We start from the raw sequence: 13,185 nt of genomic DNA, 5'->3' as shown, positions 1-13,185 counted from the left end.
GAAAGCATCTCCTCGCTGCACGCTGCCACGCCAGACGAGCTCGAATTGCAACCGAGTTGCAGATATTACGATCGCCAATATATCGTTCCGATTAAACTGTCAGTACTACCGGCATCTACCTGCAACATGTATGGATATCATTAAGAGAGATATTTGTGAAATCTAACATCGCGGTCATCCACATGTAGGCGCGGTCGGGTATGAAAAATCGACCGAAAACGTAAATTACAATTGAAAGATGCATCAGAGGTGCGGAGTACGAACACGAAAAAAAAGAATTAGCTCCCACAGCTAAAAGCTAGCTATCCATATAATACAACAGAAATTTAGTTACCAGACCTAGTTTATAACTGTGATAACTAATTCTTTTCTTCCGTAAACGGCTATAATTATAGCTATGTATGACTATAGTCATAAGATTTAGCTGCCACAGCTAAAAACTAGGCCTGGTAACTAAATTTTGGAAGCTAGTTTTTAGCTGTAGAAGCTAATTGCTTTTTTTTTCCGTAAATACCCGAGTCAAAATTCTATTAATTTCTCGCTTTAAGCCTAATTAGATCTACATTAAATGTTTAAAGATCTTACATTATGCTTCTTTGGTGCTACAAATGGGGAAGTTATTGCGTTTTCTCCACTCGAAGACTTGATGTAGAACTAAAATTTAGACTCTAGAGGACTAAATTTCCTTTAAAGCATCAAAGGAATATTTATTGTGTTGTTTGTGAAATTAAAGATTTCGACTTGGGCAATTCCGTCGTCGTGGCTCCCATAATTTCTTCCGTCGGTAAGCATTTTCGTCGCGTAGCTCATAGTATTTACGGTCGCGTTATGATAACAGGAGTCTCTCTAATCGATAACGCTGCTTCAGCCTTGCGGTACAAGGTCTCGGTTACTTCGGAGATTCATCGCTATGCGTGACTAAGTTATGTGTACGTAAACCCCGCATGCCACGTGTACAAACGACTTCTCAGGACCCATCCTCATCGATCGATTGGATTCCAAATGTATCGTTCGCGATACACGTGGAAACCGACGTGAAAACCGACCCGAAAATTGATTTCGAAATCGGAGACTCCGATGCGAAACGTAAACGAGGAAGAGTAACTCTTGAAATTACCGCGATGATGCTTACCATATTCTCGGCGGTATTACCGACTCATATTTTGCAATCGAAGGCGCCGCTCGTTTTGGGAACGATCGGCTGATTTATTCGAAAGAGACTGCCGCGATAATCACCGCCTAAGCGAATCGCATTATTATCGCCGGGGCCGCTCGTAAACAAGCCGAGCAGAAATACGAGCGAGTTGCTCGTCGTGGTTGCAACGCGAGATCCAAGAACAATACAAAATAGAGTGCAGACCCATCCTACGGCGACTAAATCCGACTTTCGCGACGGAGAGCTCGTCGACTGCGGGCCGGTGAGTCACCGCGGGACAATCCGACCAGTTAGCCGGATGACGCCTGGCACGGCACGAGAGAAATTCGGTCGATTCGATGTTAAACAGAAAATCCGCCTAGCGAGAGCAAACAACTCGCCGAGATCGATCCGGATCTAAAGCAGGTTTTCATGAGACGTCTTGCGCCCACACACGCATCGTTGCGACCGAGGTGAATTACGTAAAACAGATAGCGAGATTCGCTCTTACTCATTCGTCGGGTTTCAAACGCGCGTCAATTCGTGATTCACCATTTAATTCGACGGAAATTTTCCTTAACCCTGCATGGGCTATCGGGACTTGCAAGTTCCCCCGCCGAATTTTATTCCTCTTCATTCTTCCCACGCGCTTTCTTGCTCTTTTACCCAACGGGGCGTCTATGTTCACATATATTCGTGCAAGTAAATATTAATGACGATATTTACATAGAATACACACAGAGAAAAATATCATTCTACTGCTAAGAAAAGCGATCACTCAGTTTATTTCCCTTCTTTTGTAAGTAATAATTATCTTTAATAAAAAATATTGTCTTGATAACGGTCTTAAAATATACTCATCACGACTTCATCGATCATTATTACATACTCAAAAGAATTCTTTTTCAAAAATGTTATAAAAACTTTATCGAAGAAAAGTTTAAATTTGGTTAATTTTCAATAAGAAAACCAAAGTTTGTTTTAATATTCTTAATTGAAGTACTAAACTTATTAGGATTCAGTTTTTATTTTTTAATAAGTTTGATGTTTATGATTAACTTATAATTATTACTATATTTGCGGATATATAAACTTATGAAATATTTGAAACAATATTTGCCTAAATGCAGTATGTATTTTTCTGTGTGTGTAGATAGACAATTTTACGCATTGTCTATTAAATATTTTTTAGAAGCATTAAATAAGGATAAAAAAATCAGGCTCGAAAAGATTTTTTGGGGAAATTCACGTATCGTTCTGAAAAAGTCATCATTTTTTTTCGAACGAATCGCAACGAATCACGTTCGTGCTGATACCTAAAAAAGATTTTTATAGTCGATAATTCCTTCAGTTTGGAGCTCTCAGTTTTATTCAATAATAACATGATACAGGATCGAGTACGCTCTCGGCGTTTTCCGATATTCAACGACAAAGAGGCTTCGGAAAACACGAATGGAAACTGGGTCACAGCGGCATGCAACTTATCTTTTTTCTCCGTCGAGACTCGTAATCCTTTGCTGTATATATACGATTAACATTTTCCTATATTTGGCGTGTTGCAACGAATCGCTGCAGAACCGGAATCGGCCATTCAAAACAGCGGGTCGGCCTTCTTTTTTCCTGCCCTCGAGTCAGAAACAGCACGTTATTGCATACATATACTTTCACGCGGGTCAATCTAATTTTCGCGCCTCTGGTGGTAGCTAGGAACAGAAAATGTAGCATACATAATACTCGGGCGAAATGTAGAGTAGAGTAGAGTATATTTATGCCCTGGAAACAAAGCCCCTTAAGCTTACAGTTTATAGTGTACAATTTCAAGTGGCAGGCTGCCTAATACAGTAACAGAGTTAATAAAGTAACAGAGTTAACATATAATAGAGTTCTTAACATCGGCTATTGCATGAAAAATAAGAAAGTGAAGACAGAAAGATAAAATAAGTGATTACATAGAGATATTGTAGTAAAAAATATCACAAAATTTTGTAATGCTGAACCATATCGGAATTATTATCGAATTCGTCATGTATGTTGTAATCTTTAATGATGTGTACATATGATATACATCACTAAAGGTTACAATACATATCATAATTTCAGTTATAATTCTGGTCCAGCATTACAAATCTGTGATAATTTTCACTACAATATTTTCTCCGTGTGCCATGTGTAACTGAGAGGATATTACAGCAATAGAATCACAATCTGTGAGAACGATCAGATGAGATCCTGCGCAAACCTACAGATAAATACAGATCATACGCGAGAGAACTTGCGACCTACAATGAGCGTAGCGCTCGACATCGCGACAAGAGATATGCGAAAGATGCATGCACCGATCATTTCGTTGACACAGTTTCGATACTTTGCGCTATCGAGGAAGCGGCAAGCGGGCGTCAAACACTCTCTCATTTGGCCTACGGGGCGATTATCTTATCTCGTGTGGCGTAGGACGTCGGAAGTTGCAGGATACCGAGGAAACCGGCGACGGAAGCCACGGACCAAGTTGGCGGGAAACGCCCAGAGCTCGGGATGACCGGTCGATACGCGAGCGACGGTTACGTAAAAGGGAATAATAAGAGCGGCGTGCACATGCCGTCGTGCCGGCCGACTAGACATATTTCCCGCGACAAGATAGAGAGGCCGCACTGGTCACGTGGCCGGTGTACTGTCAAACTTCTCTGTTATGTAAACTTCGCGCTCACCTGGCGGCTCGCCATGTACCGACGACGACGCGACGCGTCGCTTCGCGCCATCGGGGACTCCGATTTATTTTCGGTGGAGCACGTTCGAACCGCGGCGGCGGCGACGGCGGCGGATGTATCATCGTCGTTTCCTTCTTCCCGTTACATTTGGGAAAAGGGAAGAAGCTTCGGCGCGTTGAACCGCGCTTTCTTGTCTCCTGCCGCGTGAATGTGATTTTAAAGTTTCGGAAAAAACCCGTTTCCTCCCAATCCTCCGCGGATTTTTTGGGTTCCTCATCTTCTTTACAGGGAAAGGTAAACGTGGCAAATCTTAACCGAACACGCGTGAATTTCTCTAAATGAATTTTCGTACTCTTGGGACAGAAACCGGAAATATTCGCGGAAAAATTGAAAAGAGAGAAGTAATTATTTTCCGAAACTTTAGAATTATACGCGTGGACCCTCGACACCGAATTATTTAACATATTTCTCGCACGCGCGCGCGATTAAAGCCGTTTACCTCTCTCCGATACCGAACGCATAGTATCCGTAAGCCCGACGTATCGCGAAGGCGGCGGTCCCACGCGAACGATAAGGCCAATCTGCAGTAATACACACACACACACACACACGCATATACACCCGGCGATGTTGATACGGACACAATGTTCCACCCACGCGTTCTCAAACCGTCTCGACGATTTCTAAGTTCGAATCGGAACACGCGTAAATATCCACGTTTGCGGGAAAAGTCCCGGATTCGCACTGCGCGAAAACGACGCCGTCGAGAAGGACGGGACGTCGTCGTGGGATCCGAGATACGGACGTAAAAATACTCGAGCATCGAGAAGAACGTAATCGAAGCGCTCGAACACGTCAGAGGATATCGCTGCTCCGATAATAAACCGAAAATGTGTCGCGACTAGTTCTGGGAATACGTAAAATCGATAGCGCGCGATGCTGCGACGGCAATGTCGGGATGACTAGCGCTTTACGAGATGTGATGCTAAATTATATTATATATATATATATATATATATATATATATGGAGTATTGGCATTACGCGATATCTGCACGACATAGCGATATCGTGAACGGCGGTATCGCGATCAGGCCACGCGTCGTAACGGCGCGGCACGGCCGAATCTATCTGCTCGCGGAGATCGGCCGACCGATTGCGTAACGATAGATTTATATAAATGGTTACGTTGACACCGGAGCCCCGGCCGCCGTAGCTGCCGCGGCCATCGTTACATTATCTAACGAGAAGCGCATCGCGTAGGTAGACACGTACCGTGTACCCCGTACGGGATTTGTTTTTACAGTTCTCGAGGTGAGCTTCCACAAACAGGCCGAAACAACGGCCGGTCCGATAGAACGAAAATAATCTTATAGATGCGTCGGTTCAACAGCGGTACTTATTCCCGCGTTATGTAACGTGTGATGTAATTTACGTAAGTATTGTATACCACGCGGCGTTTACCTTCACGATTGTGGAAACGGGTCCGGTGAAACCAGTTGCGACTTTTAGAACGAATTAATCTACAGGACTCGGCCGAAAGTTATGTTTACGTAAAGGAGTGAACGAGCTAACGAGTTTTTTTCTTTTTAATAATCGATAACGATAACACAGCAGTCTGTTCGCGAATATTTGCGGGGACCAATCCGAGATGTCTTTTAGTCAGAAATAATTAAAACCGACGCTTTTGTGCGCAAGAGGGCCATCCTTCTGAGCAGACGGCGACTCAGGTGTTCGCTCGAATCCACTAAAAATTCGTCCCGGCCGCTCATTTCGGCGGGTTTTTCTCGACATGAGACTTTCGCCGGCGGTGCGCGAACGTGCCGCGCAGGGTCGGTGTTTCTGTCAATTACATAATAAAAAGCGTTATGTAAGAACTAGCTACGCTACGCATAATCGTAGGCAGCGCTGCTCCCGACTTCTCTCTCCGTCCCGACGAAACTGATCGATTGACTTGGCGTGTCGAGCAGTCGGCATCACGCAGGTACAACGACTTATTGGACGCGCGCTGATCACCAGGAACGATTGATTTCCCGGCGATTCGGTCGGCGTAATGAGCGGACAGCGGCGTGTCGAAGTCATAAATATCGCAAAACGAGGAAACGCATTATGAATTGAGCGAGACATTAGGAATTTGCGTCGCATGTCTAATAGACCTTGTAGTCTCGTAACGAGAAGCCGAGTAGACCTTGTACCTTCAAAACAAGAAGAACAAATAATAGAAACGATAATAGGTATTGAGAAGGCTGAAGGCGAGAAAGATAGATCGACAGAAAGAGAGAAAGAGAGAGAGAGAGAGAGAGGAAGAGAGTGTGTAAGAAGGAGAGAGAGTAGGTCGGAGATAGCTGGGAAACTCGATCGAGCGGAAGTATCACCGACTGTGGTACTTGACCATGAAAAAGCACCTTGACTATGCGCGAAGTCGTGCCGACGAAGGTTACCATTACTATCGCATGCCGAGGTACGAGAGAGGCACTTTCTGCAGACGCGGGAGAAAGTCGGGACACTTTCCAGAGATAATTCCCGGATAGTAATTGCACACGGGCGCGCAAAAGTGGAGCAGAAATTCTCCGCTCTAGTCTCGTGCGACGAAACCGCTCCGATCGCGTGAATGTTCTCGCGACAACGAAAGCGGATATCGAATTTATCGAGGAAACGGTGGGCGTTCGACGATGACCGCGTATCTACATATTTAGGTATTGTGCATTATATATACATCGCCGGCGTCTATTATGTATAGGTAGTCACGACGTTACATAATATTATCATTTACGGTGAGCCTGACACGCCGGCGAAACGTGTCCACCGGTGATAAACAATGATTTCCGTGCTCTCGTTCGAGGAATTGCGCGGTCATAGCGCGTTCATAATTTCCTGCACGTATATATATATATATATCTCATTTGGTCATATCTATTTTCCACTTAAATTCTATTTAGTCGTTCCGCTACTATATATATTGCAAACCTGTAAGGGAGAGAGAGAGAGAGAGAGAGAGAATGTTGTTTATTAGCACTATAGGATCAAGCCTCCTCAAGCGCTACAATGTCAATTAGAAAAGTACGTGACAATAAGAAAAGAAAAAAATATATATTCATGGTAAAAGCGTATAAAAATGTAAAAGAAAAAGAAAAGAAAGTATAGAAAAAAGAGAAACAAGAGAAAGAAAAGATGTTAAATGTGACATAATACAGAGAACAAGAGAGCATAGCATGCATGCACGAAAAACAAATTTTGCTAGAACAGCAAATTGTTTGTTGATATAGTGACAGAAAAAAAAATTTGTTTGGACAGCAGAAAGATTTGTTAAAAGTATTAATTGTTATTTGCTGAATATATGGACGGGAATGGAATATATGGCGAAATAATTTGATTATGCCAATTAAATTTTATTGCTGTTGTAACGATGTTTTGTTATGATAACAAAATTCTTTTTTCCGCGTAACAAATTTTTTTGCTGTCGCTATATTAACAAACAATTTGCTATTCCAGCAAAATTTGTTTTCTCTTTGTGTATATACACAAAAAGAGAAAAAAGGAGAAAGAGAGAGAGAAAGGGAGCATTTTGGCAAAGACTAATGTTAATCTTCGATAATTCTGAAGCTACGAAGTTTCGAAGGAAATTCGAACTTTCGAATTATGGTGAAACGAAGTTTCAAAAGTTCGTTTTCAAAGGCCATAATCTTCCAAGTTTCGAAGCTTCGAAGAGTATAATCTTGCGAATGCTAATGTCTATATATATTTTACTCAAGGAATATTGAGAAATATCGTGATGTGAATTTTTGTAAATGAATGGAAATAGCAGACATTATATAATGTAAAAATCATAATTCCGACGTTTCGAAGCTGCGATATTTTCGAAATTCGAATGTCAAAACCTTTGAAAGAAAACACTAGTCCTAGTGGAAACACGCCAGACGTAACGCGAGAATACGTCACTCGGACAACAAAGAGATCATGCGTCTATCGAGAAATCACTTTCGATAAGAAATCGAGGACGTGTTCGATAAGAAGTGATAAAGATGCATAAAAAATGAAATAAAAGACGCTGCTGTACGCGACGTGAAAATTTTCGGTGCGCGTTCGTTCGAGTGACTCACACTCGAAGTTTCGACAGAGCCACCTCGAATGTTCTCTACGTTAAATCGAAGTCTGGCAAACGACCCGCCGTGACACTGCCGGGGATCATTTCATTCTTACGTAACCCAACTGGAACCGCGCTTGCTGGACCGAGCGTCCGAGTTATTTCGGGCGAGCGGATGACTCAAAGTCGCTCCGAAGTCATTTGAAAATTGACATTCATCCCGATCTACGCGAGATATAATCCTGCTCTCGTGAAACGTGTGATGCGCGGCCGCGCCAATTAATGAAATTTCAATTGTAGCGTCGAATAATGTTGGAAACGCTCCGACCGATATACCCGAAATGAACGCGGCCGCAAATAGAAATTCCGCGGATTCCTCGTGAATGTCGCGAATCGCGCGGATGAAATCGTTTCACCTCCAGAAATCCGTTCCTCTTCCATCGAATGAAGACGAAAGTTTAATATCCGTATCCATCGCGCTTCCGTTTGCGTTGTTGAAAAAAAGAAAAGGAGCGAACCATGAGAAAGAGAACGCGAGAGAAGAGAAAATGGCAGATATTATTTCTCACATTCGCCGAAAACTATTGAAGCTTCTTTTTCTCCTTACAAACGTACCTGATCTTGTCTCTTGCCGTTGTGTATCCTGTCGATGATTTATTGTTAAGCTAAACACTCGATTAACGCGCATGATGCAAGGAGGAATGTTGGGAGAGAAACTTCCAAATAATTTGGCAGGTGCCGCGAGGAGGAGAGCCACGTTCGCTCCGACACATACGACACATGGAGCATTATTGATCGTTGCCAGAATAGAAAGGCGAGATATATGTAAGTCTATGACCCCCGCGGCACACGGATACCCAACGAGATGTCATACATCGCTGATACATTGTGCATCCCGCTGGCTGGCGAATCATCATTAGTGTCTGCTGGATGACTCAAATAGAGCGTCTCCACGTCCGCGGTTGATCTAATGGCGCACGCGCGCGCGCACGCACACGCGCTCCTTCAATAAACACATTTCTCGAGAAGTCGAAACTCTCTGTGCTACTTTTTACACGAGAGCGACTCCGCGAAAGTTCCCGAGGATCATCTTATAAATATCTTGCTGCTTCGACCGCGGGGATCTATTTGTATTTACCGTATAAATAAAGTCATGAAATTATATGCTCGGCACTTGTCGATATATAATGTCAACGGCGTGACAGTCGAACTCAACAAGGAATCTGCGATAATATCAACGGTAATGAATAATTCTATTCTAATTGTAGAATATATTATAATATCTTGGGAGATTGTAGAAATTCGTCGCGAGTCGTCGATGATTTCATTAGCTGAAAAGATGAGTCATCTCACAGACGCGGAATCAGACGATTCCTCGAAAGGTGAAAATCAGTAGATAATGATGGCAGACATTTCGATTTAATGTGTTAGATACGTGTAATGCTTCACTGTTACTTATTGTTATTATTTTTATATTTAATGAGCTTAAAATTATAAAATAATTTGTCCCGAAATTCTCCAAGCTTTCTGCTTACATGCGCCATCTAGAGTTCAGGCAATGCCTTTTATCTTGAATCTTATCGTACAAATTATATACGTTCTAACTCAATTAAACAGATTTGTATATTGGCTAATGAGTTTTCGAACTTTATCGACATATTTCTCAACTCAACTGAAAGTGCCTTCAGACATTGTCCGACTAGTACCTTCTCATCTTGAATATTTTTTATTGTGGCTGTTTATTTATTCTTATTATATCGAAATCTAAATTTGGCTATGATACTTTTACGTACTTTTCTCCGTTTCTCTCTCATTTATTTGTATATCATAGAGTACTTTCTATTTAAATAAATAAATAAATAATTATAATTTGGCTAGTAATTTATTTATTTATTTAAACGTTCTTTTGAGCATATATCTAAAAATCCGTCAAGCTTCCTTTCGCAATTTTCCGATAGGACGCGCCGCGGCCGAATTTTCCTCCCACCACAATTTCTGCTACATTCGAGCAATTGGCGCCGAATCGATGCAACATTCCCACAAAACGAAGGTGATAATTGCAGCAGCGATGCGATGCCAGCAACAACGGCGGCAGTGGCGGCGGCGGCGGCACGATGGAGTAGTACGCGCCGGGTGACCGACCTTTACGTAACGCGCGGCTGTTTACGCCGCACCGCGCCGCGCTGCGTCGGCAGGAGTGACGTCTACTCGTTGCAACGATGATGCGCCGACAGTTGCAACTGCACCGGTGCGGCTCAGAGCGCGTTCGTTGCTGCCGCCGCTTAAGCTTCTTTCCCTTCCCGCCTTTCGCTTCTCCCTTCGCGCTTGGTCGACGGCCGACCGGATGCGGTTGCAACGCGCTCTCCGCGTGCAACTCGGCGAGGCATCGTCGCGCGGCATTACCACGCTCGCAAATCGGCCGCGCGAGAACCTCGCGAGAATCGACGACGATGACGAATCTTCGTTCGAAAGGGGAATCTCCGCTGCGATTTGTCACACGTGTGACTCGCGCCAGAATCGAACGGGACGCGAGGCCTCTTTGACGCGCGACATCAGTTCCTCCCAAAGCTCAGCGGCACAGTGTGCAGCAACAGTTCTTGCTCTGATTCTCACGTGGAGAGAACGCTCGACGACAGACCTCCGTATGACGCTCCGTTAACTCGCTTCTCGAACACGCCACCGGCCGTTCCTCTCTTTCTCTCTCTTCTTCCCTCTCCTTTTCTCCTCGTTCCACGCCACTCTTCTTTCCAACGAAGGTCAGCAGCCGTCTGTCGCGCCTGGTTGCACACGCGGCATCGAACCTCTCCGCGCACGTTGTTGCACATTCGTATGATTTAGGAATCTTCGGAGTCGCCGCAATAACGCGCGATTAATCGCGAGAAACGCAGAGCGATACGGCTTAAATAAACCGCGAAAAATCCCATTCAAAATTCTACTCACCACACGAACAGAAGGAATTAACTGTCCGCATAATACAACTGAAATTTCGTTATTAGACCGTTTTTAGCTGTGGAAGCTAAAAAGCAAGTAGAGGAATAAAAAAATTAGCTAAGTTAATTAAATTTCAATTACATTATATCGACAGATAATTTTTCTCTGTGAGAGCTAATTCTTTTCTCCTGTACAGCTGATCTCAAAAATCGAGAAACTTTGGAGGAACAAAGTATATAATAATCGCATATGAGAAGTTGAAAAATCCAGAATTCGAGACATTTGAAGAATATTCAAGATCTGGAAATGTTAATGAAGACCTTATTTTCACGAACACTTCCTGGATATTGAAAATTCAAACACCCCAAGGATATGAAAGTTTCTCTCGACGCCTATATCCATGTAGGAGTCAACGCAATTTGATTAATTAGCATAAGCATCCGACATGCCATTGATTAGAATGATCGTTTATCCGAGAAAGAGAGAGAGAAAGAGAGAGAAAAAGATCGTCGATAGGAAGCTCGCGCTTTAACAAGCGCGATCGGGTCGAATACCCGCGATGAGCGAGCGATCGATCATCCGAGGCGGACCTTGGCATTCGATCGCGTAGACAGGAAGAGCGCTTTTTACGACGTGCTCGAGGAACGTTTGCGCTAATGAATGAACTTGTCCGTTGTCGGCATATCCCGTTGCGCGCGTTTCTTACAACTTGGCAGTTCGCGCGGAAAATCGCGCTTCTTCGCGCTCGTATGCCCACATGCATACGTAACCGCGTAGACACGCTCGGTGTATCATAGCGAACTCGTCGCGGCACTTTTCGTTTTTTCGAGTTCCGGAACAGGCGGTGGAGATCGCGAGGACGATCTCGAGGGTATCGCGAGTCCTCCATGCACGTCGCTAGCGCATTCAAAGTCTATAATTCGACGATAAGAACTCCTAGATCGTGGCTCACTTAGCGTGACACTCATTAAATTCATATTAAGCTAATCAATGAGAGAAATAACAATTATATATATGACACAGTTATAGCAAATAAAATTATTGCTGACAAGAAACAGGACTGAAAATTGGCATCGGCAATTACTATTATTAAAAAGGAATTTGAAGAATTACGTTTACAAAATCATTTGATAAATTGCTTCGAAAACACCTCCTTTTTTCTTATAGTAACAGGTTTAATTTAAATTAAAATAATTGTCCTGACCTGATATCATAAGCATCTTAATCAGACTCTGTATTTTCAATTCCTACATTATAAGCTTAAAATATTAATTAAAATGAAAATGACAAAGCGACAAAGGTCGATTGGTCTCACAGTCCGGAGGTGTGGCGAATCAAACACTCGAAAATCGCTACGCGGCCAAGTAATAATGACAATTGCCGATGTCTGTTTTCACTTCTGTAATTTGTTGTACAGCAGGCGATTCACCATTGACGGCGATGTTAAATCGTCGATTAGATTAGTCCGAGTTCGATGAAAGTCACCCTTAGCAGCGCGCGACCGATTTATTCAAGCGAGCTACGCTTCGGCTCGGTGCAGCTCCAGGGGATTCTCGAAATGCGATTTGCGTTATTTCCAAAATAAGCGGCTTCTAGTAACGACAATGGCCGCGCAGCGATTAGGCTTCCTCGAGCGCGCGTCTTTGAATTGAAGTGAACCATCGTAACACTCAAAGACAAGTTACATAAGCCGACTTATGGAGACCGCTCCCAGCGTATGTCCGACATACCGGGTGTTCGAGATTCCTTCGAGCAGCGTCGCGGAACCGCTTCGATCAAGCTCTACGATTCGAGTTTGCACACGTGGCGGTATATCGTTTTACGGCTAATAGTTCACTAGCGTGTCTAGCTTCTCGCTCCTCCGGGAGATTACGCGCGTTCGAATTGACGCGATTACATGATCGGGATCGAGCGAACGACCACGAGTCGAGGCACGCCTCGACGAAACTCTCTCTCTCTTTCTTTCTCTCTCTCTCTCTCTCTCCTTCTCCTTCTCTTCCTCTTTCTCGCAATGCCTTTCGCGATATATAATGACGCGCCGCTGCCGGAAATTCGCCTCCGACCGAGCGAGGGACTCTAGCCGCGGAGGCAATGACATTGCTCACAATGCCAGGATGCACCGCCGCCTGCATCGGCCGATGGCATCGTCCGCGGTCTTTCGCTTCCATGAAACGATGCGCCGCTGCCGCCTCGCGAATGGCGAGCGTTTTTCTCCGCCAGACGGGATTCCGTGGAATTAAACGGTACAATCGCAATCGTCGGAATTAAACGGTTAATCGTGCGAAAAAAGGAAGTAAAGAAGGAAAAGAAGCTCTCTCTCTTTCTCACTTC

The 13,185-nt window shown here is 43.8% G+C and overlaps 1 protein-coding gene across 1 annotated transcript in view; it reads left to right on the top strand.

Moving 5' to 3' along the window:
• LOC106742621 (LON peptidase N-terminal domain and RING finger protein 3) overlaps positions 1 to 13,185 on the top strand; it is a 37,027-nt gene that overhangs the window by 11,483 nt on the left and 12,359 nt on the right. The window lies entirely within an intron of this gene.

Source organism: Dinoponera quadriceps, unplaced genomic scaffold, assembly GCF_001313825.1.
Source record: "Dinoponera quadriceps isolate SergipeBrazil2010 unplaced genomic scaffold, ASM131382v1 scaffold113, whole genome shotgun sequence".
Classification (NCBI taxonomy): domain Eukaryota; kingdom Metazoa; phylum Arthropoda; class Insecta; order Hymenoptera; family Formicidae; genus Dinoponera; species Dinoponera quadriceps.
This window is presented reverse-complemented; position numbering and strand designations above follow the sequence as displayed.